The following is a 25,161-nucleotide window of genomic DNA, read 5'->3' on the forward strand; positions in this document are numbered from 1 at the left end:
TCATTTTTGTGTTTTTAGTAGAGACAGGGTTTTGCCATATTGCCCAGGCAGGTCTCGCACTCCTGGGTGTAAGCAATCTACTGGCCTCAGACTCCCAAATTTTGCTGGAGTTACAGGTATGAGCCACCCTGCCTGGCCTATTTTCAGTTTTTTTTATATGCATAGGAGCATATACGAAACATGTAGGATGGCTGAGTATCCCAGCACTTTGGGAGGCTGAGGCAGGCAGATTGCTTGAGATCAGGAGTTGGAGAACAACATGGTAAAACCCTGTCTATACTAAAAATACAAAAATTAGCCAGGATTGGTGGCATGCACTTGTAATCCCAGCTACTCAGGAGGATGAGGCACAGAATCACTTGAACCTGGTGAGGTGAAGTTGTGGTGAGCCAGGATCGTGCCATTGGGCTCCAGCCTGGATGACAAGAGCAAAACCCCATCTCAAAAAAAAGAAAGTGTAGAAGAGGACATTCTTTATATTTGAGTCTACACATTGGCCACTTTCCTTCTATTTTATACCATAAGCAGTTCTTTTCATAGTTCTTAATAGTGTATTCACAAGTAATTGCTCTCCATTTATAGGACATTGTTTCTTTTCTGGCTATTATAAGTAATTCAGAGTGGATAGTATCTTTAAGTGTAAATAAATTTTCATTTTTTTATTTTTGCTTTAGGAAAGATTTTCAGAATTGGAATTACTCAACTATTGATTTTTACAAGTCTTGATACATATTGATATTAGTTGCTTTCTAGAAGAGGTTTTACATTTTTATTGATGTGTAATTTAGTTTAAATTTATTTGTGGACCTCAGGTGCAGAGGGCTGAATTAATGCTGACCTCAGTTCATGGCATGCAGTAATTGACTTATTCAAAGTCTTGCTTTCATTTTATTTACTTATTTTCTTTATGTGTATTATTCACTCATTCTCCTGTTCTCCATAGACTTGATATATATATTTTTATATATTTATGTGTAAATATGTACTTGTATTAGAGTAATCAAATTCACTACTGTAAGTATTATGTATAGATATATACATAAATATATATACATAAGTATTGTGGGTATATATATACACACACAAATAAAAACACATTTATTTCTTTGTGTTCTAATACATGTTGTTTTTGTTTGGATGTATTTGAAGTCAAACATAAAAGTGGATTGCTTTGTTCTTGGCATCCCCCTGCCACTGCTATTCCTACCCTCCCTCACCTCCAGTGTTTGAAAAGAAAGGTAAAATACAAATAACCTAAAATTTACTATCTTAATCATTTTTGAGTATATATAGTTCAATGGTATTAAGTATGTATATGTTGTTTTGCAGCCATCACCACTCTATATCTCCAGGATTCTTTTCATTTTGCAAACTGAAAACTCTTTACCCATTAGATAATAACTCTTCAGTACCCCCAACCTCAGCTTCAGGTAACTCACATTGTATTTTCTGTTCCTATGAATTTGATTACTCTAAGTACCTTATGTAATTGGAATCATACAGTATTTGATATTTTTTGGTGACTCGCTAATTTTACTTAGTGTAATGAAGGCAAGCTTTATTCATGTATAATGCATGTCAGAATTATCTTTTTTAAAGGCTAAATAATATTCCATTGTTTGTATACCACATTGTGTTTATCCATTTGTCAGTGAACATTTGAGTTGCTTCCTTGATTTAAGCATTATAAATAATGTTCCTGTGAACATAGGTGTATATATATCTCTTCAAGACCTCGTTTTTAGTTCTTTTGACTGCATACCCAGAAGTCAAATTGCTGGATCATATGGTAATTTTATTCTTAATTTTCTGAGAAACTACCATACTGTTCTACACTGTGGCTGTACCATTTTACATCCCCACCAACAGTGTATAAGGGTTCCGATTTCTCTACATCTTGTTATGTTCTTTTTTTTTTTTCTTTTTGAGATAGAGTCTCACTCTGTCACCACTCACTCTGGCTGGAGTGCAAATGGTGTGATCTCGGCTCGCTGCAATTTCTGCCTCCCAGGTTCAAGCAATTTTCCTGCCTCACCCTCCTGAGTGGCTGGGACTATAGGCATGGGCCACCACATGCGGCTAATTTCTGTATTTTTACTAGAAATGGGGTGTCACAATGTTGGCCAGGCTAGTCTCCAACTGTCACCTCAGCTGATGACCTGCTTTGGCCTCCCAAAGTGCTGGGATTACAGATGTGAGCCACTGTACGCAGTCTACTGTCAGGATTTTTTTTTTTAGTAGTCATCCTAATGGATGTTCAGTGATACCTTACAGTGATTTTGATTTGAATTTACCTGATGACTAATGATATGGAACATTTTTTTCTTGTGCTTATTGGCCATTCGTATGTTTTCTTTGGAGAATATCTGTTCAAGCTCTTTGTGCATTTGTGCATCAAGTTACTTTTTATGTTGTTGAGTTGTAGATTTGTTCTGGATATTAATTTCTTATCACATGTATACTTGGCAAATGTTTATCCTGTTCTGTGGGTTGACTTTTTACCCTGTTGGTATTGTTTATTGATGCACAAAGTTTTAAAATTTGTATGAAGTCCAGTTTGTCTTTCTTTTGTTGTCTGTGCCTGTTGGTTTTCTGTCTGAGAAATCACTGCCAAACCTAATTCTATGAAGCTTTTGTCTTTTGTTTTTTCTGTAATAATTTTATAGTTTTATGTCATACATTAAGCTTTTCATCCATATGAGTTAACGTTTGTATTTAGTGTTAAATAAGGGTCCAACTTCTTTCATGTGGCTATTCAGTTTTTCTGTTACCATGTGTTGAAACGACCTTCCTTTACCCATTAATAGTCTTGGCAACTTTCTTTTTTTTTTTTTAATTGCATTTTAGGTTTTGGGGTACATGGGCAGAACATGCAAGATAGTTGCATAGGTACACACATGGCAGTGTGACCTACTGCCTTCCTCCCCCTCACCCCCATCTGGCATTTCTCCCCATGATATTCCTCCCTAGCTCCCCCGCCCGTTGTCCCTCCCCTATTCCCCCCAATAGACCCCAATGTATAGTGCTCCCCTCCCTGTGTCCATGTGTTCTCATTGTTCATCACCCACCTATGAGTGAGAACATGCGGTATTTCATTTTCTGTTCTTGTGTCAGTTTGCTGAGAACGATGTTCTCTAGATTCATCCATGTCCCTACAAAGGACACAAACTCATCGTTTTTGATTGCTGCATAATATTCCATGGTGTAAATATGTGCCACATTTTCCCAGTCCAGTCTGTCATCGATGGGCATTTGGGTTGGTTCCAGGTCTTTGCTATTGTAAACAGTGCTGAAATGAACATTGGTGTGCATGTGTCGTTATAGTAGAACGATGTATACCACTTTGGATATATACCTAGTAATGGGATTGCTGGGTCAAATGGAATTTCTATTTCTAGGTCCTTGAGGAATCGCCCCACTGTCTTCCACAATGGTTGAACTAATTTACACTTCCACCAGCAGTGTAAAAGTGTTCCTGTTTCTCCACATCCTCTCCAGCATCTGTTGTCTCCAGATTTTTTAATAATCACCATTCTAACTGGTGTGAGATGGTATCTCAATGTAGTTTTGATTTGCATCTCTCTAATGACCAGTGATGATGAGCATTTTTTCATGTTTGTTGGCCTCATACATGTCTTCTTTTGTAAAGTGTCTGTTCATATCATTTGCCCATTTTTTAATGGGCTTGATTGTTTTTTTCTTGTAAATCTGTTTGAGTTCTTTGTAAATTCTGGATATCAGCCCTTTGTCAGATGGGTAAACTGCAAAAATTTTTTCCCATTCTGTTGGTTGCCAATTCACTCTAATGACTGTTTTCTTGCCATGCAGAAGCTGTGGAGTTTGATTAGGTCCCATTTGTCTATTTTGGCTTTTGTTGCCAATGCTTTTGGTGTTTTAGTCATGAAGTCCTTGCCTACTTCTATGTCCTGAATGGTTTTGCCTAGATTTTCTTCTAGGGTTTTTATGGTGCCAGGTCTTATGTTTAAGTTTTTAATCCATCTGGAGTTAATTTTAGTGTAAGGTGTCAGGAAGGGGTCCAGTTTCTGCTTTCTGCACATGGCTAGCCAGCTTTCCCAACATCATTTATTAAACAGGGAGTCCTTTCCCCATTTCTTGTTTTTGTCAGGTTTATCAAAGATTGTATGGTAGTAGATAGGTTGTGTTGCCTCTGATGCCTCAGTTCTGTTCCATTGGTCTATATCTCTGTTTTGGTACCAGTAACATGCTGTTTTGATTACTGTAGCCTTGTAGTATAGTTTGAAGTCCGGTAGTGTGATGCCTCCCGCTGTGTTCTTTTTGCTTTGAATTGACTTGGCTATGCGGGCTCTCTTTTGGTTTTATATGAAGTCTTTACCAGATCTATGAAGAAGGTCATTGGTAGCTTGATGGGGATAGTGTTGAGTCTGTTAATTACGTTGGGCAGTTTGGCCATGATATTGATTCTTCCAACCATGAACATGGAATGTTTCTCCATCTGTTTGTGTCCCCTCTCATTTCGTTGAGCAGTGTTTGTAGTTCTCCTTGAAGAAGTCCTTTATGTTCCTTGTTAGTTGTATTAGTAGGCATTTATTCTCTTTGTAGCAATTGTGAATGGCAGTTCGTTCTTGATTTCGCTCTCTTTAAGTCTGTTATTGGTATATAGGAATGCTTATGATTTTTGCACAATGATTTTTGTATCCTGAGACTTTGCTGAAGTTGCTTACCAGTTTCAGGAGTTTTTGGGCTTAGACAATGGGGTCTTCTAGATATACTATCATGTCATCTGCAAATAGAGACAATTTGGCTTCCTCCTTTTCTATTTGAATACCCTTTATTTCTTTTTCTTTCCTGATTGCTCTGGGTAGAACTTCCAGTAGTATATTGAATAGTAGTGGTGAGAGAGGGCATTCTTTTCTAGTGCCGGATTTCAAAGGGAATGCTTCCAGTTTTTTCCCATTCAGTATGATATTGGCTGTTGGTTTGTCGTAAATAGCTTTTATTATTTTGTGATACGTTCCATCAATACCGAGTTTATTGAGGGTTTTTAGCATAAAGGGCTGTTGAATTTTGCCAAATGCCTTCTCTCCGTCAATTGAGATAAATCATGTTGTTTTGTTTTTGCTTCTGTTTATGTGGTGAATTACATTTATAGACTTGTGTATGTTGAACCAGCCTTGCATCGCAGGATGAATCCTACTTGATCATGGTGTATAAGCTTTTTGATGTGCTGTTGCAATCGTCTTGCCAGTATTTTACTGAAGATTTTTGCGTCTGTGTTCATTGTGGATATTGGCCTGAAGTTTTCTTTTCTTGTTGAGTCTCTGCCGGGTTTTGGTATCAGGATGATATTGGTCTCATAAAATGACTTGGGAAGGATTCCCTCTTTTCAGATTATTTGAAATAGTTTCAGAAGGAATGGTAACAGTTCCTCTTTGTGTGTCTGGTAGAATTCGGCTGTGAACGCATCTGGACCTGGGCTTTTTTTGAGTGGTAGGCTCTTAATTGCTGCCTCGACTTCAGACCTTGTTATTGGTCTATTCATAGTTTCGACTTCCTCCTGGTTTAGGCTTGGGAGGACACAGGAGTCCAGGAATTTATCCATTTCTTTCAGGTTTACTAGTTTATATGCATAGAGTTGTTTGTAATATTCTCTGATGATGGTTTGAATTTCTGTGGAATCTGGTGATTTCCCGTTTATCGTTTTTTATTGCATCTATTTGGTTATTCTCTCTTTTTTATCAATCTGGTTAGTGGTCTGTCTATTTTGTTGATCTTTTCAAAAAACCAGCTCTTGGATTTATTGATTTTTTGAAGGGTTTTTCATGTCTCTGTCTCCTTCAGTTCTGCTCTGATCTTAGTTATTTCTTGTCTTCTGCTGGGTTTTGAGTTTTTTTTATCTTGCTCCTCTAGGTCTTTCAATTTTGACGATAGGGTGTCAATTTTGGATCTCTCCACTCTTCTCATATGGGCACTTATTGCTATATATTTTTCTCTAGAGACTGCTTTAAATGTGTCCCAGAGATTCTGGTATGTTGTGTCTTCGTTCTTGTTGGTTTCGAAGAACTTCTTTTTTTCTGTCTTCATTTAATTGTTTATCCAGTCAACATTCAAGAGCCAGTTGTTCAGTTTTTATGAAGCAGTGCAGTTCTGAATTAGTTTCTGAATTCTGAGTTCTATCTTAATTGCACTATGGTCTGAGAGACTGTTATGATTTCAGTTGTTTTGCATTTGCTGGGGAGTGCTTTACTTCCAATTATGTGGTCAATTTTAGAGTAGGTGTGACGTGGTGCTGAGAAGAATGTATATTCTGTGGATTTGAGGTGGAGAGTTCTGTAAATGTCTATCACGTTTGCCTGTTCCACGTCTGAGTGCAAGTCCTGGATATCCTTATTAATTTTCTGTCTGGTTAATCTGTCTAATATTGACAGTGGAGTGTTAAAGTCTCCCACTGTTATTGTGTGAGAGTCTAAGTCTCTTTATAAGTCATTAAGAACTTGCCTTATATATCTGGGTGCACCTGTATTGAGTCCATATGTATTTAGGATCGTTAGCTCTTCTTGTTGTATCGATTCTTTTACCATTATATAATGTTCTTCTTTGTCTCTTTTGATCTTTGTTGCTTTAAAGTCTCTTTTATCAGAGACGAGAAATGCATCTCCTGCTTTTTTTTGCTCTCCATTTGCTTGGTAAATCTTCCTTTGTCCCTTTATTTTGAGCCTTTGTGTATCCTTGCATGTGAGATGGGTTTGCTGGATACAGCACACTGATGGGTTTTGGTTTTTTATTCAATTTGCCAGTCTTTGTCTTTTGATTGGTGCATTTAGCCCATTTACATTTAGGGTTAATATTGTTATGTGTGAATTTGCTGCTGCCATTTTGATGCTAGCTGGCACTTTTGCCCGTTAGTTGATGCAGATTCTTCATTTTGTTGATGCTCTTTAGCAGTTGATATGTTTTTGGAATGGCTGGTACTGATTGTTCCTTTCTATGTGTAGTTCCTCTTTCAGGAGCTCTTATAAAGCAGGCCTGGTGGTGACAAAATCTCTGAGTACTTGCTTGTTCATAAAGGATTTTATTTTTCCTTCAGTTATGAAGCTTAGTTTGGCTGGATATGAAATTCTGGGTTGAAAGTTCTTTTCTTTAAGGATGTTCAATATTGGCCCCCATTCTCTTCTGGCTTGTAGGGTTTCTGCTGAGAGATCTGCTGTGAGTCTGATGGGCTTCTGTTTGTGGGTGACCTGACCTTTCTCTCTGGCTGCCCTTAGCATTTTTTTCTTCATTTCAACCCTGGTGAATGTGACGATTATGTGACTTGGGTTTGCTCTTCTTTCAGAGTATCTTTGTGGTGTTCTCTGTATTTTCTGGACTTGAATATTGGCCTGCCTTGCTAGGTTTGGGAAATTTTCCTGGGTAATATCCTGAAGAATATTTTCCAGCTTGGATTCATTCTTTTCGTCACATTCAGGTATACCTATCAAACGTAGATTAGGTGTCTTCACATAGTCCCACATTTCCTGGAGACTTTGTTCATTTCTTTTTGTGCTTTTTTTTTCTAATCTTGGCTTCTTATTTTATTCCATAGAGTTGATCTTCGACCTCTGATATCCTTTCTTCTGCTTGGTCAATTTGGCTGTCGAGACTTGTGCATGCTTCACAAAGTTCTCGTGTTGTGTTTTTCAGCTCCATCAATTCACTCATATTTCTCTCTAAGTTGTTTATTCTTGTTATCATTTTCTCAGATCTTTTTTCAAGGTTCTTAGTTTCTTTGCATTGATTTAGTACTTGTTCTTTTAGCTCCCGGAAGTTTTTCGTTACCCACCTTTTGAAGTCTTGTTCTTTCATTTCTTCACACTCATTCTCTGTCCAGCTTTGTTCCCTTGCTGGTGAGGGGTTGTGGTCTCTTGTAAGAGGCGAGGTGTTCCAGTTTTGAGTGTTGTCCTGCTTTTTACGCTGGTTTCTTCCCATCTTTGTGGATTTATTCACCTGTCATCTGAGTAGTTGCTGACTTTTCGATTGGTTCTCTGAGTGGACGTCCAGATTGTTGATGTTGAAGTATTTCTGTTTCTTAGTTTTCCTTCTAACAGTCGAGCCCCTCTGCTGTAGAACTGCTGAGGTCCACTCCAGGCCCTGCTTGCCTCGGGAACAGCTGTAGCAGCTGCAGAACAGTGAGGGTTGCTACCAGTTTCTTCTTCTGCTATCTTTGTCCCAGAATGATGCCCACCAAATGTCAGTCTGATTAATTCTTTGTGAGGTGACTCTTTGGATATATGGGGGTCAGGGGGCTGCTTGAGGAGACAGTTTGTTTTTTATAGGAGCTCACGTGCTGAGCTGTGAGCTCCGTTGTTCATTCAGGGCTGCTAGGCAGGTAAGTTTAAGTCTGCTGCAGCAGAACTCAAAAAGCCCCTTTTTTGTCTCAGGTGCTCTGTCCCAGGGAGTTAGGGCTTTATTTATGAGTATCTGTTGCACTGTCCTGCTCAGCAAAGAGGCAGTCTAGTCTGAGCTGAGCTGCTCTATGCTGAGCTGCTGTGGGCTCTGCCCTGCTGCTGTGGGCTCTTTACTGCTGCCGTGGCTCCGCCCTGCTTCCATGGGCTCTGCCCGGCTGTGGTGGGCTCTGCCCTTTTGCTGTGGGCTCTGCCCTGCTGCCGTGTGTAATTCCCTGTATTCCTATTTATATGGGTGTGGTTAGAACTGCCATGGCGATGGTGGTCTGTCTCTGTAATGGCGGACTTTCTCTGTTATGGCAGGTTGCCTCAGCAATGGCGGGCTGCGTCAGCAATGGCAAAGTACCTTCGTAGGGGAGGAGTGCCTCGGTAATGACGGGTGCTTCTCCTTCACCGAGCTGCACTGTCCTGGGTTCAGCTGTGCTTGCCATGAAGCTCTCAACCTTGAGCATTTCCAATTGCTGTTTTGTTTGTTTTCGTGGGGGTGGGATCCCCCGAGCCTGATCCCCTGGCTCCCTGCCTCAGAGCCCTTTTTTTTTTTTTAAGTTGAAGGATTGACTCTCTCCCAGGTATTTCAGTCGCCTGCTGCAAGTGAGCCAGGATCTGTGTGATTTCCCATGCCGCGACCCACTGTGCCTGCGGCAACAACGTCGCTGCCTGGGACTCTCCTGGCCTGGCTTTCTGTCTAAGTTCCGTTTAATCAGATGAATGTGCTAATCTGCCTTCCCAAATCTCAAATTGCCGGTTTAACAGGGCAACCAGATTAGTGTATTTGGTACGGGGTGCCACTGCGCTGCGTCGCCAGCCTAAACAGCCGTGCTGGCAGCCTGTGGGGCTCCTACACCTGGGAATCTTCTGGTCTGTGGGCAATAAAGATCTATCTGGAAATGCGGCGTCCACTCACCCTCTGAGCTTTTTCTGGGAGCTGCAGTCCTGAGTTGCTCCTATAGCGCCATCTTCTTCCGAGAATCTAGTCTTGGCAACTTTCTATGTGACCATGCGTGTAAGGGCTTATTTGTGGGCTCTGTTTTCTGTTCCATTGGTCAATATATTTATATGGTAATGCCACACATTTTAATTACCCTAGTTTTGTGGTAAATTTTGAAATTAGAAAATGTGAGTCTTCCAGCTTTGTTCTTCAAGATTCAGTATGTTGTTCCTTAAATTTAAGATTTGTTTTTGCCATTTGGATCCTTTGGATCCTTTGAGATTTATATGGATGAATTTTAGGATAAGTTTTTCTCCAAAAATTATATTGTTATTTTGATAGGGATTGCACTGAATTTGTAGATTGCTTTTGGTAGTATTGGTATATTTAAAAAGATTGTCTCCCAATCCATTAACATAGGATGTATTTTTACTTAGTTGTGTCTTTAGTTTCTTTCACCTGTGTTTTCAGTGTACATGTCTTTCACCTTGTTGGTTAAACTATTCATTAACATTTTATTCCTTTAAATGCTACTATAAATGGAACCATTTCTGTAAATTTTTTTTAGATTGTTCGTTGTTAGTGTATAGAAATGCAACTCATCTTTTAGTGTTTTGACTTTGTATCCTGCTACTTGGTTTTGTTTATTCTAAAGGTTTTATGTATAGTATCTTTAGGGTTTTTTTACATACAGGATTATGTTGTCTGAATAGAAATCATTTTACTTCTTCCATTTTAGTTAGGTTGCTTACATTCTAATTTCTTTTTCTTACAAAATTGCTCTGATTTGGATATCAGCACTATTTTAAATCGAAGTGGTAAACACAGGCATTCTTCCCCTGTTTCTGATTTTAACGGAAAAGCTTTTAGACTTTCACAATTGAGCGTGATGTTTGCTGTGTGGTTTTCATATTATCATCTTTATTATATTGAGAAAATTCTCTTATGTTGCTAGTTTGCTTAGTGTTCTTGTTATGCAGAGGTGCTGAATTCTGTCATACCTTTTCTGCATTGAGATTATCATGTTAGTTTCTTCATTTTGTTAATGTGGTACGTTACATTGATTGGTTTTTGTATGTTGAACCATCCTTGCGTTCCAGAAATAAATCCTGCTTGGTCATGATGTATACTCCTTTTATGTGCACTAGATTCAGTTTGGCAACTTTCTTGGGTTTTATTTTTCTGTGTCTTGTCAGTTTCAGTATTTTTCAGTGTTTTGTCAGTGAATTTGTTAAGAGCATGTACTCTGGATCCAGTCAGGTTGGGGTTGAATTTGCCATTTAGTAACTGTGCTACCATGGGCTAACCACTCAATGCCACATTTTATAATTTGTAAAATGGGGTTAAGAGTAGTTCCTACCCTTTTGGTGAGGATTAATTAGTCAATATGTGTATAATGTTTAGAATATTGGCTGGTACACAGTAAGTGCTATATAAATGGGTTAGTATTTAAAAAGTTTTTAAATTCCAGGTGGAAATTTTATTCAAATTTAATGGAATTGATAAAGTTTTGGAGAAATCAAGTTGCACCATCCAAGAGAATGTAATGGCTCTCTATTGCTCAAAATATTTTGTGTGTTTTAATACAATCAACTATTTCTTTTTTTCTCCATAGTACTCATTACTCCCAATTACTAGTTCTTACCTAGGGACAGTTTCTCCCACCCTTACCTCCTCCATGGGACATTTGGCAGTGTCTGGAGATACTTTTCGTTTTCACAGTTAAGGAGGATGCTACTTCATCTAGTGGGTATAGGCTAGGGTTCCTGGTAAACATCCAAGGCTAGTCTCCACAACAAATAGTTATCTGGCTTAAAAATATCAATAATGCCAAGGTTGAGAAACCCTGTTCTACATGTATTGTTTTTGTTGCGATTCTGAATGGAGTTTATTTTTATTTGTGATTGGTTATTGCCATTGGCCGGAAATGTTATCAAATTTTTTTCTGTTACCCTGTATCTGACAGTTGTGCTCAACTAAACTTATTAGAGCCTGATTCTAATAATTTGTAGATTCTAGTTATTTTTCTTTGTAGGTGATCTGGTCTCTTCCTTTTTTTTTTTTTTTTTATGAGGTGCAGTTTTGCTTTTGTTGCCCATGCTGGAGTGCAGTGGTGCAGTCTCGGCTCACCGTAACCTCAGCCTCCTAGGTTTAAGCAATTCTATTGCCTCAGCCTCCTAGATAGCTGTGATTACAGGCATGTGCCACATGCTCAGTTAAGTTTTGTATTTTTAGTAAAGATGGGGTTCCTCCATATTGGTCAGGCTGGTCTCCAACTCCGAACGTCAGGTGATCCATGCACCTGGCCTCCCAAAGTGCTGGGATTATAGGTGTGAGCCACTGTGCCTGGCTTCCCATCTAATTTTCATGTATCTGTCTCGCCCTCTCTTATAACATTGATCAGAACCTTTGCTATTTTATTAAATAGTTATTAAACAGTAGCAGTGATAATAGGTGTCTTTGTAGTGTACCTAACTTTATGGAATGAGTTTTGAGTTTCTAAAGATTAAGTAACACCAAACAATATAGGAGGATGTCAGTCGTAGTTATCCTGCCTATTATTATTTGAGTATTATCACAATGTGTTCTTGATGCAAAAATGCTTATCTTCATAGTTGATCAGAGAAATGCAATTTAACTCAGCAATGAAGTGATGTTTTGTATTTTCTAGTGATATTGAGAATTTTTCTATAAGTGCATTAGTCATTTTTTTTTGTGAGTGTATTTGTCGTTTACCAATATTTTCTCTCTTCTTAGAATTTTATAAGTTACGATTTGTAGCTATTATTTGTGGTATATTTTTAACTTGTTTGTTTTGATGTGGAATATTTTAATTTTTATTAAAACACATTTACTTATTTTTTTCTTGTAAAATCGTTTATTGCTTTTTTGTACAAGAGGAACTTAGTTCCTGAAACTTTCTTCTGAGATTTTGCTGTGATCTTTATACTTTCTGCTGTGACATTTTCCTGGTTAAACCAAGGGTATTCTTATCAATCCTTTTTCCTTTGTCTGAATCATTCACCTGACTTCAGGTGTTACCTCTTCCTCTGACATGCTAAAATTGTCATAAATCATAAATATTATTCACTGTGTGCACGTCCGTCACCCCCTCTGCCTCGGTTTTCACGGAGCTTAGGGTATCATGGAAGTATCTCAGGGGCGGTTGGAGATAGGACACTGAGGCATAGGCTTGATAATTGGGCAGAGCTCTAGGTTTCCTACCCTTCTTAAGGTACATTGAGCTCTTTCCTGTTGGTAGTCTGCATATGATCATCTCTGTGTAGGTGGTCTGCATAAGACTGTTGTTTATAAAAAGGTTCTTCTGCCATGAGAGAGAGAAAGTAAAGTTTGAAATAATCTAGCATGAGAAATAAGAGTTTAATTGCCAGGTTAGAGGTGAGTAAATGTTAAAGCCAAGATCAGAGACCATTTGTCTTGAATCCAATCTACTTTACATGATTCTTTTCTTTTGGTAAGATAGGGTCTTGCTCTTTCGCTGAAGCTGGAGTGCAGTGGCATAATCTTAGCTCACTGCCGCCTTGATTTCCCAGGCTCAAGCAGTCCTTCCACCTCAACCTTTAAAGTATTGGGAACTACAGGAAGAGGCCACCACACCTGAATAATTTTGTTTATTTTTTTGTAGAGATGAGATCTCACTGTGTTGCCCATGCTGGTCTTGAATTCCTGGCTGCAAGCAATCCTCCTGCCTTGACCTCCGAAAGTGCTGGGATTGCAGGTGTGAGCCACAGTGCTCAGCACATGATATTTTATATTATATCTTTGTGTTGGATATTTCTGACAGAACGATCCATTGTCATCTCTTTCTTCTAAAACTGAGCCCATTATCTTTTTACTTTATCCCTGTAGGGGATGCTTTTTGCCATAATGCTTCCTCTTTCTTGTTGTTGTTGTTGTTTTTAATATTCTCCCCTCTCCACACATTCTATTGTGCATAGAATTTGAAATAAGTCTCTCTTAATGGTTCTTTTTTAGTCCACCAAATTCAGTTCTACTGCCAGGGGCTACCAGTTTATTTTTTTATTGAACTAATTGTTGCTTACCTGCTGCTAGCATCATGGTTAAGTCCCGTAATATCTCCTGACAGTGCTATGATAAGAGCTTTATACTTGTTTGCCTTATAGCTAGGCTGTAGTCCCTCTGTCTTTCCAACACTGTGCCTCAAATTAACATTTATATAGATTGCTTCATTAGACAAACTGAAATCTTAAATTTCCTGGACTAACATTGAAAGCCTTTTACAATTTGGGTAGGCTCTGGGAGGTGTGTATATGTAGAGATAGACATTTGTATCTTTTTAGCAGTGTGTTACTAGTTATTTAGGTGTGTCCAGATTTTAAAAACCTTTTGTAGTGCATGTGTAATACTTATTGTAGTGTGTATGGAGATGCAAAAGCAAAGAATAAAAGTTGCCTTTGATTTTGCTGTTCAGAGATAATCATTAGTGAAGTCTTTAAAAATGACTATTTTCTTCATATTCCGTGTATTTTGGGAAGTTGCTATATATTTATTTTCATATTACTATGAATGGAATATTTCTATTATTTTTTTTTTCTTTGTTTGTTTGTTTCTTTTTTTTTTCTTTACAGGGTCTCACTTAGTCACTCGGTCTGGAGTACAGCTGCGAAACCATAGCTCAGTGCAGCCTTGACTGCATGGACTTCAGCCATCCTCCCACCTCACCCTCCAGAGAGGCCAGGGTTACAGGCACATGCCACCATGCTTAACTAACTTAAAATTTTGTTTGTTTGTTTGTTACAGAGATGAGATTTTACTATGTTGTCCCAGCTGCTCTCAAATTTCTAGACTGAAGTAATCCTCCTTCCACATCCTCCCAGAGTGCTAGGATTACAGGAATGAGCCACCACATTTGGCTTATTTATATTCATTTTTCAAATATACAAACAAAAGTTACTCGTTTTTCTGTATTTATTTCATTGGCTGCTCTATTGAAATCTTTATTAAGTCAAACTGGACCTCCCACTTTTCCCCCACCTTTTTTTTTTTTTAGACAGAATCTTATTCTTTTGCCCAGGCCAGAGTACAGTGGCGCCATATCCACTCATTGCAACCTCTGCCTCCTCGGTTCAAGCAATTTTCCTGCCTTAGCCTCCTGAGTAGCTGGGATTACAGGCATGTGCCACCATGCCCAGCTAATTGTCATATTTTTAGTAGAGATGAGTTTTTAGTCGCCATGTTGGACAGGCTGATCTCGAACTTCTGACCTCAGGTAATCTGTCCACCTCGTCCTCCCAAAGCGCTGGGATTACAGACATGAGCCATCGTGCCTGGCTGACCCTTTCAGTTAACAAACAAAGTGGTGAATAGAATGTTTCAGGGAGGAAATGGTGTGAGCAAAGGCATGGAAGTCTGAACCATAAAGGTATTTGGGATGAACCACAAGCGTATAATTTGATATTACAGAGATGTAAATTACAGTGTCAGAGAGAGATTGGAGGTGAGACTGGAGAGGACCTAGATAGTTAAAATTTTTGCTTGCTATGTTTAGGAATTGGAATTTGATCCTAGAAGTGGTATAGTTATTTGAAAGATTTTAAGTAGGGAGCTGGTGTGATTAAATGAGTATTTTAAATAAATCAATCTGGCTATAGAGTGGAGAATTGAATTGCAGCAAGCAAGAAGACCAGGAGACTATTGAAATATTCAACAGGACAGCAGGGGCCTTTATTTATTAGGACAGTATATGATAAGAGAGGAAGGGATGGATTTAACAGACATTTTACTGGTAAAATTGTCAGGATATGGTAGAATGGGAGGAAGAAGGGGAAATCAAGACTGATTTTAGGGTTTTTTATTTTCTAGCTGGATGACTACATGATGTCATTACATAATATGAGTAATTTGGATAAAACACATAATCTTAAAATTTAATTAGGTTCCTTTTTTGGAAGGTAGAGATGGTAGAGGACTGTTAGAAAAGCAGCTCAATTTCTGGGATGTCATAGCCAAGGTCATGATGTTGCATCTAAGAAAATTTATACAGGAAGCAGTAGCAAAATCAGGATCTGAAATAAAGATCTTGGAATCATCAGATGCTTTGATAATTAATGTTCCATGTATGTACCTCTGCAACAACCCTGCATGTTCTGCACATGTACCTTAGAACCTAAAGTGCAATAAAATATATTTAAAAAAAAGAAAATTAATATTAACAATCTTTTTACTACCTAACACAACTAAAGGATGCATCACATTTTATGAATAAAAGCAGTTTACTTGTGCTGGAGGGGCAAGGATTGGGCAGTGTTTCAGGAGGTTGGGAGAAGGTAAAACTATCCAAACCCAGGTGACTCGTGATTTCTGTTCTGGTTAACAACCATGGTCTTGTTGAAAAGACTTGGATAATGTGGAAACCTGTGGTATTACTATCTTTTTGTTAAGGAAATTTCCAAGCATATACAAACAGAGATGAAATTCTGTGAACCCCCTAGAAACTTATTGTCCAGCTTCAATAGTTACCAACTCATGGCTCTAATATTATTTCATCTTAAACCACTCATTTCTAGATTTATTTTAAGCAAATCCCTGACAATCTGCCTTCATCTGTAAATGCTGTAGTATATATCTGTACAAGGTGATAACTTTAAGAAACTCTAACAACATTAAAAATAATTTCTTAAAATCATAAAATATTTTCTAGTGATATTTTTCCAAAGAGTAGTTTCAGTGGAGAATGGGGATTACAATATGTTTTTTTTCTTTCTTTGTTAAATAAGAGGGAATGAAAAATGAGAAGGTAGAAGCACTGAATATAAACTGTCTGTCTTCAAAGAAAAACAAGGGAGGTAGTGTGTCTGTCAAGGATAGGAAGTTACAGGCTATCTGTTTTAAGGGATAGGAAACAGTTGAGTGGTTTGTAGACTTAGGGAAAGAGTGAGTAGGGAAATGAAATGTTGATGTGGGAGCAAGAACAGGAAGAATAGCTTCTTTTCCTTTTTTTTTTTTTTTTGAAGGAAAAATATTTTTATTTCATTCTTAAATAACCGCAACTATTTATTAATGAGATGTATGTTGGGCACTACATGACTTCTCAGACCCTGGCATCGTGCTAAGCTCCATTACCTCATTTTCTGTGCCACAATTATTTAGGCATGGTATTTGTTTTTCAGAAAATATGTTAAATTGAACTTGATTTAAATTTTTTTATTAAAAATTTTCTTTAAAAAATTGACACAGTTCGTATTTTTTTTTTCGAGACGGAGTTACGCTCTTGTTACCCAGGCTGTAGTGCAATGACGCGATCTCAGCTCACCGCAACCTCCACCTCCTGGGTTCAGGCAGTTCTCCTGCCTGAGCCTCCTGAGTAGCTGGGATTACAAGCACGCGCCACCATGCCCAGCTAATTTTTTGTATTTTTGGTAGAGACGGGGTTTCACCATGTTGACCAGGATGGTCTCGATCTGTTGACCTCGTGATCCACCCGCCTCGGCCCCCCAAAGTGCTGGAATCCCACTTTTTCGGGGCGCCCGGCCCCGAAACTATTATTTTTATCTGTTGTCATCCCTATAGTGCTGTGTAACACTAGAGATTATTCCTCCTGCCTGGCGCTAATTTTATATCTTCGAAAAATATCTATCCCACAAGGATACCTTATTTTCTGAGATAGTATTAAAGGATAAAGAGTGCTTGAAGGAGAGACAAAAAGTTGAACAGATGATTTGTAACTAATGACTTATTTATTTTTGGATAAACTTTGGAGAGTATTGAGGTACTAGGGTGGGGTCTCATTATTAGTAAAACTTTGTAATAGTTGTTAAAGGGAACCATGGACAAATATAAAGATTGGTTAGTGGGAATAACATTCCACCTGAGCCAGACACGGTGGCTCTTGCCTCCAATTCCAGCACTTTGGGAGGCTTCGAGGATAATTGCCTTAGCCTAGGAGGAGTGTTTGTGAGAAAGTGATTTAGATAATCATTCATAGGTAGATTTACTAAGGAAATAAGATGAAGAGACAGGTAAACAGTGAAAGGAGTAAGCACTAGACTGGGGAGCAGATGCTAAGATAATGTAAGATTATGTCATATTGGTTAAAGTGTTTGGCTGTGGGATGTAGCAGATGAAGTAGGTCTTTTGAACTAGTAGGTCTTTGGAATTGAAAATATCTAGGAATCTTGAGACTTGGGGTTTCAATGGACATTGCCTATGGTTGTGGGACATATGGTAAGGCAGGACAGAAATAAGACCAAGAAGGCTTAATATTTTCATGTGCAGATTAAAACAAGGCAGTTGACTTGCTATGATCATGATAGACAGTAGAGGTTCTAGGATAATTTTGAAGAAAAGATCTTTTTTTTTGTAGAGACGGAGTTTCACGCTTCTTACCCAGGCTGGAGTGCAATGGCGCGGTCTCGGCTCACCGCATCCTCCACCTCCTGGGTTCAGGCAATTCTCCTGCCTCAGCCTCCTGAGTAGCTGGGATTACAGGCACGCGCCACCATGCCCAGCTAATTTTTTGTATTTTTAGTAGAGACATGGTTTCACCATGTTGACCAGGATGGTCTCGATCTCTTGACCTCGTGATCCACCCGCCTCGGCCTCCCAAAGTGCTGGGATTACAGGCTTGAGCCACCGCGCCCGGCCAAAGAAAAGATTTATTCAGTAACATTTGAAATGTTGAGATCTAGAAGTATAGAAGAAAAGGAAGAGTGATGTGATTTAGGTGAAAGGGAGATGGAGAGTGGTATGAGCAAAGGCATTTTGGGCTGAAGTCAATGAAACTTACTATTTTACCCAGAACAGAGCATGGGGGGAAAGAGTAGTTGGAGAAGAAAGGTAGCAGGTTTAGCACCAGGAAACCTCCCACATATTCAGGCATTTCACCAAATTCTCTCAAGCCATAGTTCTCTCATAAAGATAACCCTTATAGCTGTTTTTGGGATTCAGGGTTAGGAGGTAGAGCTCTGAGCAGTGAAGTCAAGGGAGTATAATTTAGGTGTGCCATTCAATATGCTTAAGTGTTTGGGACTTAAAAGCAAAATATTGGTCAGGTGCAGTTGCTCGCGCCTGTAATTTCACAACTTTGGAAGGCCAAAGTCGGCAGATCACAAGGTCAGGAGTTTGAGGCCAGGCTGACCAACATGGTGAAACCTGTCTCTACTAAAAATACAAAAATTAGCCATGTGTGGTGGCATGTGCTTGTAATCCTAGCTACTCAGGAGGCTGAGGTAGGAGAAGTGCTTGAACCCAAGAAGCGGAGGTTGCAGTGAGCCAAGATTTGCATCAGTGTTCTCCAACCTGAGCAATAGAGTGATACTCTGTCTCAACAACAACAGCAACAAAAATTATCCCAGAAAACTACATACCAAAACACTCATACACTATAGAGTTTAGTTAGTAGAGATGTTACTGTTTCTCTGGCGTGCTCTTTAATAAGAGTATGTGACAGGCCCAGTGTGGTGACTCACACTGGTAATCCCAGGACTTAAGGAGGTCGAGGTATGAGGATTGATTGAGTTCAGAAGTTTGACACCAGCCTGGTCAACATGGTGGAACCCAAACCCTGACTCTACCAAAAAAAAAAAAAAATTAGTTGGGCATAGTGGCACGTGCCTATCTATATTCCCAGCTACTGGGGAGGCTGAGGTAGGAGGATGGCTGGAGCCCAGCAGGGGGACGTTGCAGTGTGCTGAGATCGTGCTAGCCCACTCCAGCCTGGTGACAGAGTGAGACCCTGTCTCCAAAAATAAAAGTAAAAAGAGTACATGACAGAAATACTGGATATTTGTAGGAATTGAGATGTAAGAAACGAGTCTAGTAAATTGTTAATTCCACATAACAGCTTGCATTACATCTGATCATTGTGTTATGCTATACTAAGCTACATCAATAATCATATTTCAGAATTTTGTACTTAGTACAACAGTTTTTGCATCCTCATTAATTCACTGGATTTTTTTGTATCTCCTTGATGAGAGTGAGCTTGTCACTGAGAAACACTAGAGAAATAAAGAGGAGAAACCTGATCAGAGGCATCCCAGGAGTATATTTAATCAAGATGATTGCCTTGGGCAGCTGGCAGGCATGGTGCTCCAGTGAGCAGTGATAAAAATGTATGGTTATGATTATTCTGAGACTTTTATACATATACTTCACTTCACTTGTCCTTCCCCCAATTTTACAGTCTGTGGGATTCTGAAAAACCTTCTGTTAGGGGAATACTGTAGTTCTTGAACCACCCTCAGAGTTTTTCGCCACCTAGAAATTACTTTTATTATCATGGTAGAACATAATATTTATTTAACAGTAAATTTGCAAGTGTATAATAACTACCACATTTTCATATTGTAATAGTACATTGTCATGACTTAGCCTACACTAAGCTAATGGTCTATTTTACTGTGTCCTTCAGAACTCAAGGTTTGTGATGAGCAAATGCTCACATTATTGTGGTCTATACAAATTTACCTAAAATTGAAATGGTACAATATTAAAATAATTAAGTGTCAAACTTTGATGTGCAAAATTGATGACTATTTGAAAATTAAATACTTTATGAATCACATAATTTTAAGGTTGGTAAGTCTAATAAATTGTAAACTGCTTATACCTTTGCTACATGGTCATATCACTTAAGTAAACAAATATCTTTCCTCTTTTGTCAAGAGTATCATTCAGGCTGGATGTGGCGGCTCATGCCTGTAATCTCAGCACTTTGGGAGGTTGAGGCAGGCGGATCGCTTGAGCTCAGGAGTTTGAGACCAGCTTGGATAACATGGCAAAACCCCATCTCTACAAAACACAAAAATTAGCCAGGTGTGGTGGTGTACATTTGTAGTCCTAGCTACTCGGGAGACTGAGGTGGGAGGATTGCTTGAGCCTGCGAGGCAGAGGTTGCAGTGAGCCGAGATTGCGCTGTTGCACTGCAGCCTGGGCGATAGAGCCAGACTCTTTCTCAAAACAAACAAAAAGAATAGTCATTCTACTCCAGCCTCCTTACTACCTTGGTCATTACACTTGCATATCCTTCAAGTCTTAGCTGAAATGTCACCTCCTTAGAAAGTCTAAGACTGTCCTTTTGAAGTAATTTATTACCTTATAGAACTTCTCATCTGAAATTGTCATGTTTATCTCTTTGTTTATTGCCTGATTTTGTGAACTAGAAATAGCAACTTAAAGACAGGAATTTCATCTAATTTATTTACCTTTGTTTCAGCTAATTAGTTGGTACCTAGCATATAGGAGTTGCTTCATAAACATGTCTTAAAATGATGTTGAATGAATAATTTCAAAACAATGCTTTTATAAAACAGAGAGTTGTATTTGTAATTTGTCTCCTAAATAGATACGTTGAAATCTTAATTCCTATACCTATGAATGCAGCCTTGTTTGGAAGTAGAATATTTGGAGATGTTATCAAGTTAACACAAGCTTGTAGGCAGTTAGCATGGGCCCTAATCCAGTATGACTGGTGTTTTTATAAGAATAGAAAATAGAGACACAGGGAAGAGAATACAATGTATGACACAGAGGCACACAGTGGGAAGATGGCCATGTGAAGATGAAGGCCGAGATTAGATTTAATGCTCCAGCAAGCCAAGGAACATCTGGGGTTACTAGAAGTTCTGGTTACCAGAAGATCTGGAGGATCCTTCCCTAGAGGCTTCAGGGAGATCATGGCCCTTCCCACCACCTTGATTGCAGACTTAATAGCTTCCAGAACTGTGAGAATAAATTTTTGTTGTTCAAAGCCATCCAGTTAGTTGTATTTTGTTACAGCAGGGAAATACAAGGAAAGAGCCTTGGAAATGCAAAGCATAAGCATAAAAGATAAAGGAAGAAATTATTTTCATACAAAATTATCTAGTTTTATCAGGCAGTTTCCTTTTTTGCCCAGCAAGGATTGCTCTTGAAATTCTGGACCAGATGCAGTGGGTCACGCTTGTGATCTCAGCACTTTGGAAGGCCGATGGAGGTGGGTCACTTGAAGTTGGGAGTTTGAGACCAGCCTGGCCAATATGGTGAAACACCCCATCTCTACTAAAAATACAAAAATTAGCTGGGAATGGTGACGCATGTGTGTAATATCAGGTACTTGGGAGGCTGAGATAGGAGAATTGGATTAACCCAGGAGGCGGAGGTTGCAGTGAGCCCAGATTGCACTACTGTACTCCAGTCTGGGTGACAGAGCAAGAGTGTCAGGAAGAGAAAGAGGGAGAGAGAGAGAAGGGAAGGGGAAAGGGAGAAGGAAGTCAATCTTGTTTCTTGCACAGTACATGTTCCATAGAGTTTCATGGAACTCTATGGAATATGGAAATAGTTTTAAGTTCAATTTAATTATAATGAGTAGCATAGTTCTGATTTTCGGTCTTCAAGAGATAGACACTATATTGAGTAGGAGTAGGTAGGGGGAACCTACATAGCACTAATGCCAAGCTTTTTTAAGTGAATTACTAAGAGTAAAGAAATAAATGTTGGAAGGAAGGATGGGAGAGAGGGAGGGAGGGAGGGAGGGAAGGAAGAAGATAGAAGGAAAGAAAGGAGAGGGAAGGTAGGAGGGAAGGGAGAGGGATGGGAGGAATTCTGTGTCTTGCACAGGGAGGGAGGGAGGAATCCTGTTTCTTGCACAGCATGTGTTCCAGAGTCCCATGGAACACTATGGGATATATGGAATATGCAAATAGTTTTAAGTTCAATTTAAGTATAATGAGTAGTGTAGTTGTAATCTTTGGTCTTCAAGAGATAGATACCATATTGACTAGGAGTAGTGGCATTACCACAGCACTAATGCCAAGCTTTTGTAAGTGAATTACTAAGTGTAAAGAAATATTTTGAACCTTGGGGAGAAAGTTGGAAGGTCATTTGATAAAGTACCTTACCTCTTTTTTTTTTTGTGGCCTTAGATCTTTTATTGAGTTGTATTTATTTTAGATGAGAGTTAGTTTGGGTTCTATTCTTTCTCTCCTGAAATTGTGTCATACTTTAATAAAGTTGCGAAAATAGCACAGAGGTTTCCCCTGCAGCGCTTACCTAGCTTCTCCAAATGTCAATATCGTACATAACCATAGTAGTTATAAAAACCTGAAAAAATAACTGTTACGATATTATTAACTAAAATGTAGACTTTATTCAAATGTCATCAGTTGTCTAAAGTCCTTTCTCTGGTGCACAATACAGTGTAGTATCACGCATTCAGTTTAGTTTTCATGTCTCTTCTCTAATCAGGGACAGTTCTTTAGCCTTACTGTTTCATTACCTTCACACTTTTGAAGAATACTGACCAGTTGTTTTGTAGAGTGTCCCTCAGTTTGGGTTTATCTGATTATACTTGTGATTAAATTCAGGTTATGCATTTTTGGCAAGATGCTGAAGAAATATAGTTGTGTTCTTTGTTTATCATATTAGGAAGCCCCTGTTAATATGTCTCACTCTTAGCAGTGTTAACTGTAATCATTGGTTATGGAGGGGTCTGCTGGATTTCTTCACTGTAACATTACCATTTTCCCCTTTATAATTAGTTTCCTGTAGAGAGACACTTTGATATTCTGCATTAGTTCTTTCAATACTTTTTAAAAAAAGATTTCCTGCAGTTACTGTACTTTTGCCTATTAGTATTCATTATTGGTTCTCATCCGAAAAAATATTATGATGTTCCTCAAATGTGATTTTCCTATTTCTGTCATTTTGTCTACTTGAAGAGGATCTTTCTCTTCTCCGCTGTTAAATTTTTCATTCAATTATTTGTATCTGTAGGAACTCTTAGACAACTCTTCTATTCATTATGTTAGAATCCATTACAGTTTCAGATTTATATGAAAATCATGAGGTTTTTCTAATTATAGCAGTGTTCAAGATTGAAAGATCTTTCAGATTTTCAGATAAAATGTTATCTAATGGGTGATTTAATGGGTTGCATGATCTTGGCTCACTGCAAACTTTGCCTCCTGGGTTCAAGCAGTTCTCCCACCTCAGCTTCTCTTCCGAAGTAGCTGGGATTAGCTGGGATTACAGGGGCAGGGATTGCAGCCACATGCCACCATGCCTAGCTAATTTTTGTATTTTTACTGGAGACCATGTTTACCAGGCTTGTCTTCAACTCCTCACCTGGGTGAGGTGGCTCATGCCTGTTACCCAGGCCTGAATACAGTGGCATGATCTTGGCTCACTGCAGCCTTTGCCTCCTGGGTTCAAGCAGTTCTCCCACCTCAGCTTCCCCAGTAGCTGGGATTACAGCCACATTTCACCATGCCTAGTTAATTTTTGTATTTTTACTGGAGACCACGTTTGCCAGGGTGATCTTCAACTCGTGAGCCAGGTGCAGTGGTTCATGCCTGTAATCCCAGCACTTTGGGAGGCCGAGGCGGGTGTATCACCAGAGGTCAGGAGTTCAAGACCAGCCTGGCCAGCATGGTGAAAACCCACCTCTACTAAAAATACAAAAATTAGCTGAGCATGGTGTTGCGCTCCTGTAATCCTAGCTAATCCCAGCTACTTGGGAGGCTGAGGCAGGAGAATCGCTTAAACCCAGGAGTCAGAGGTTGCAGTGAGCCAAGATCGTGCCAGTGCACTCAAGCCTGAGTGACAGGGCAAGACTCTGTCTCAAAAACAAAACAAAACTAAACAAAAATGTTATTTAATGGTGAAATAGTAGTTTTAAGAATGACTCACAAATAGCTCTCTTTGGATTTAAAGTAACCACACAAATTTAGATACTTTATTTTTCAATAAACAATATTCAGAATTTTCAGTTGTAAAATAAGTTTTTGTAAGTCAACAAAGTAATGAACCACTATGATTTTGTGTCTTTTATTTGGTTTGGATCTCATTTTTAAGGGTTTGTTTAGCCATAGAATTTATTAACTCATTTCTTCTGGATCATGGTCCCAGAGAATTTTTCACTGCATCATCAAACTCACTATGTACACATTCTTTCTTGAAAAATGTACAGGTTTTTGTGAGTGATTTTTGTGGTAATTATGTGGAAAGTGGGTTGATTAGCTAAGGCCTTTAAGCATGAGTTATAAATTGTGGGGGGAAATTTTAGTGTTTATGGGAAGTTTTATTTAGTGGGATTAATATATACATGTATACATCATCACACACATTTACAGTTTAAAGGAAACTGAAAAATAGATTGATCTTCAGTGATGCTTTCTTTACCATATTAAAAATATTATGTGTGTTTTTGTTAAATTTTGTAGTTTTTTCTTAGGGCTGTAGTAAGGTACAAATGTTTGTTTTATACAAGTGCTTGAAATGATTTCTACATGGAAATCATGGGGTCATATAAGGTTTTATTGTATTTTTAAAGGATGACTTTCTCATAAGTACTGTTAATTCTTTTAGTATCTCTTTAATAGTAGATGTTTATTTTCTTAAGCCAGAGGACATTGTTGGAATATTTTATTGTTTCCCATGTACATCCACTAAACTAGTGATACGCTTTTCCTAATGAAGCTATTAGTTGTCACACAGTTATTATTTGTATGAGTATGTAGATTGATTTGTAAAATATTTAAAAGCATGTAATTTTTAACGAGAGAAGTTGAGTGATAGTGGTTATTTGAATTTGGGGAAAATTATAGCTTTTAAAAATCATAAATAATGTACTTTTTTTTTTTTTGGTGACAGGGTCTTACTCTGTCATCCAGGCTGGAATGTAGTGGCCCAATCATGGCTCACGGCATCCTTGATCTCAGCTCAAGTGATCCTCCCACCTTAGCCTCTGGAATAGAGTAGCTGGGACTACAAGGCCTTTCTCCCACCTTTTTTGAATTGGGGGTGTTATTTATGTTGCCCAGGCGCACTTTTCTTCCAACGTGCATGGGAACA

The 25,161-nt window shown here is 38.7% G+C and overlaps 1 protein-coding gene across 13 annotated transcripts in view; it reads left to right on the forward strand.

The window, feature by feature from the left end:
- Nucleotides 1-25,161, forward strand: part of STAG1 (STAG1 cohesin complex component) — a 438,539-nt gene that overhangs the window by 92,834 nt on the left and 320,544 nt on the right. For 2 of the 13 annotated variants that reach the window (XM_078354162.1, XM_078354165.1), the window contains exon 2: nucleotides 1,330-1,430. The exons of the other annotated variants lie outside the window; for them this stretch is intronic. The gene's annotated coding sequence lies outside the window, so the exon portion shown is untranslated. The remainder of the gene's footprint in view (nucleotides 1-1,329; nucleotides 1,431-25,161) is intronic. 13 annotated transcript variants of the gene reach the window in all.

The sequence above is a fragment of the Callithrix jacchus genome, chromosome 17 (assembly GCF_049354715.1).
Source record: "Callithrix jacchus isolate 240 chromosome 17, calJac240_pri, whole genome shotgun sequence".
NCBI classification, from domain to species: domain Eukaryota; kingdom Metazoa; phylum Chordata; class Mammalia; order Primates; family Cebidae; genus Callithrix; species Callithrix jacchus.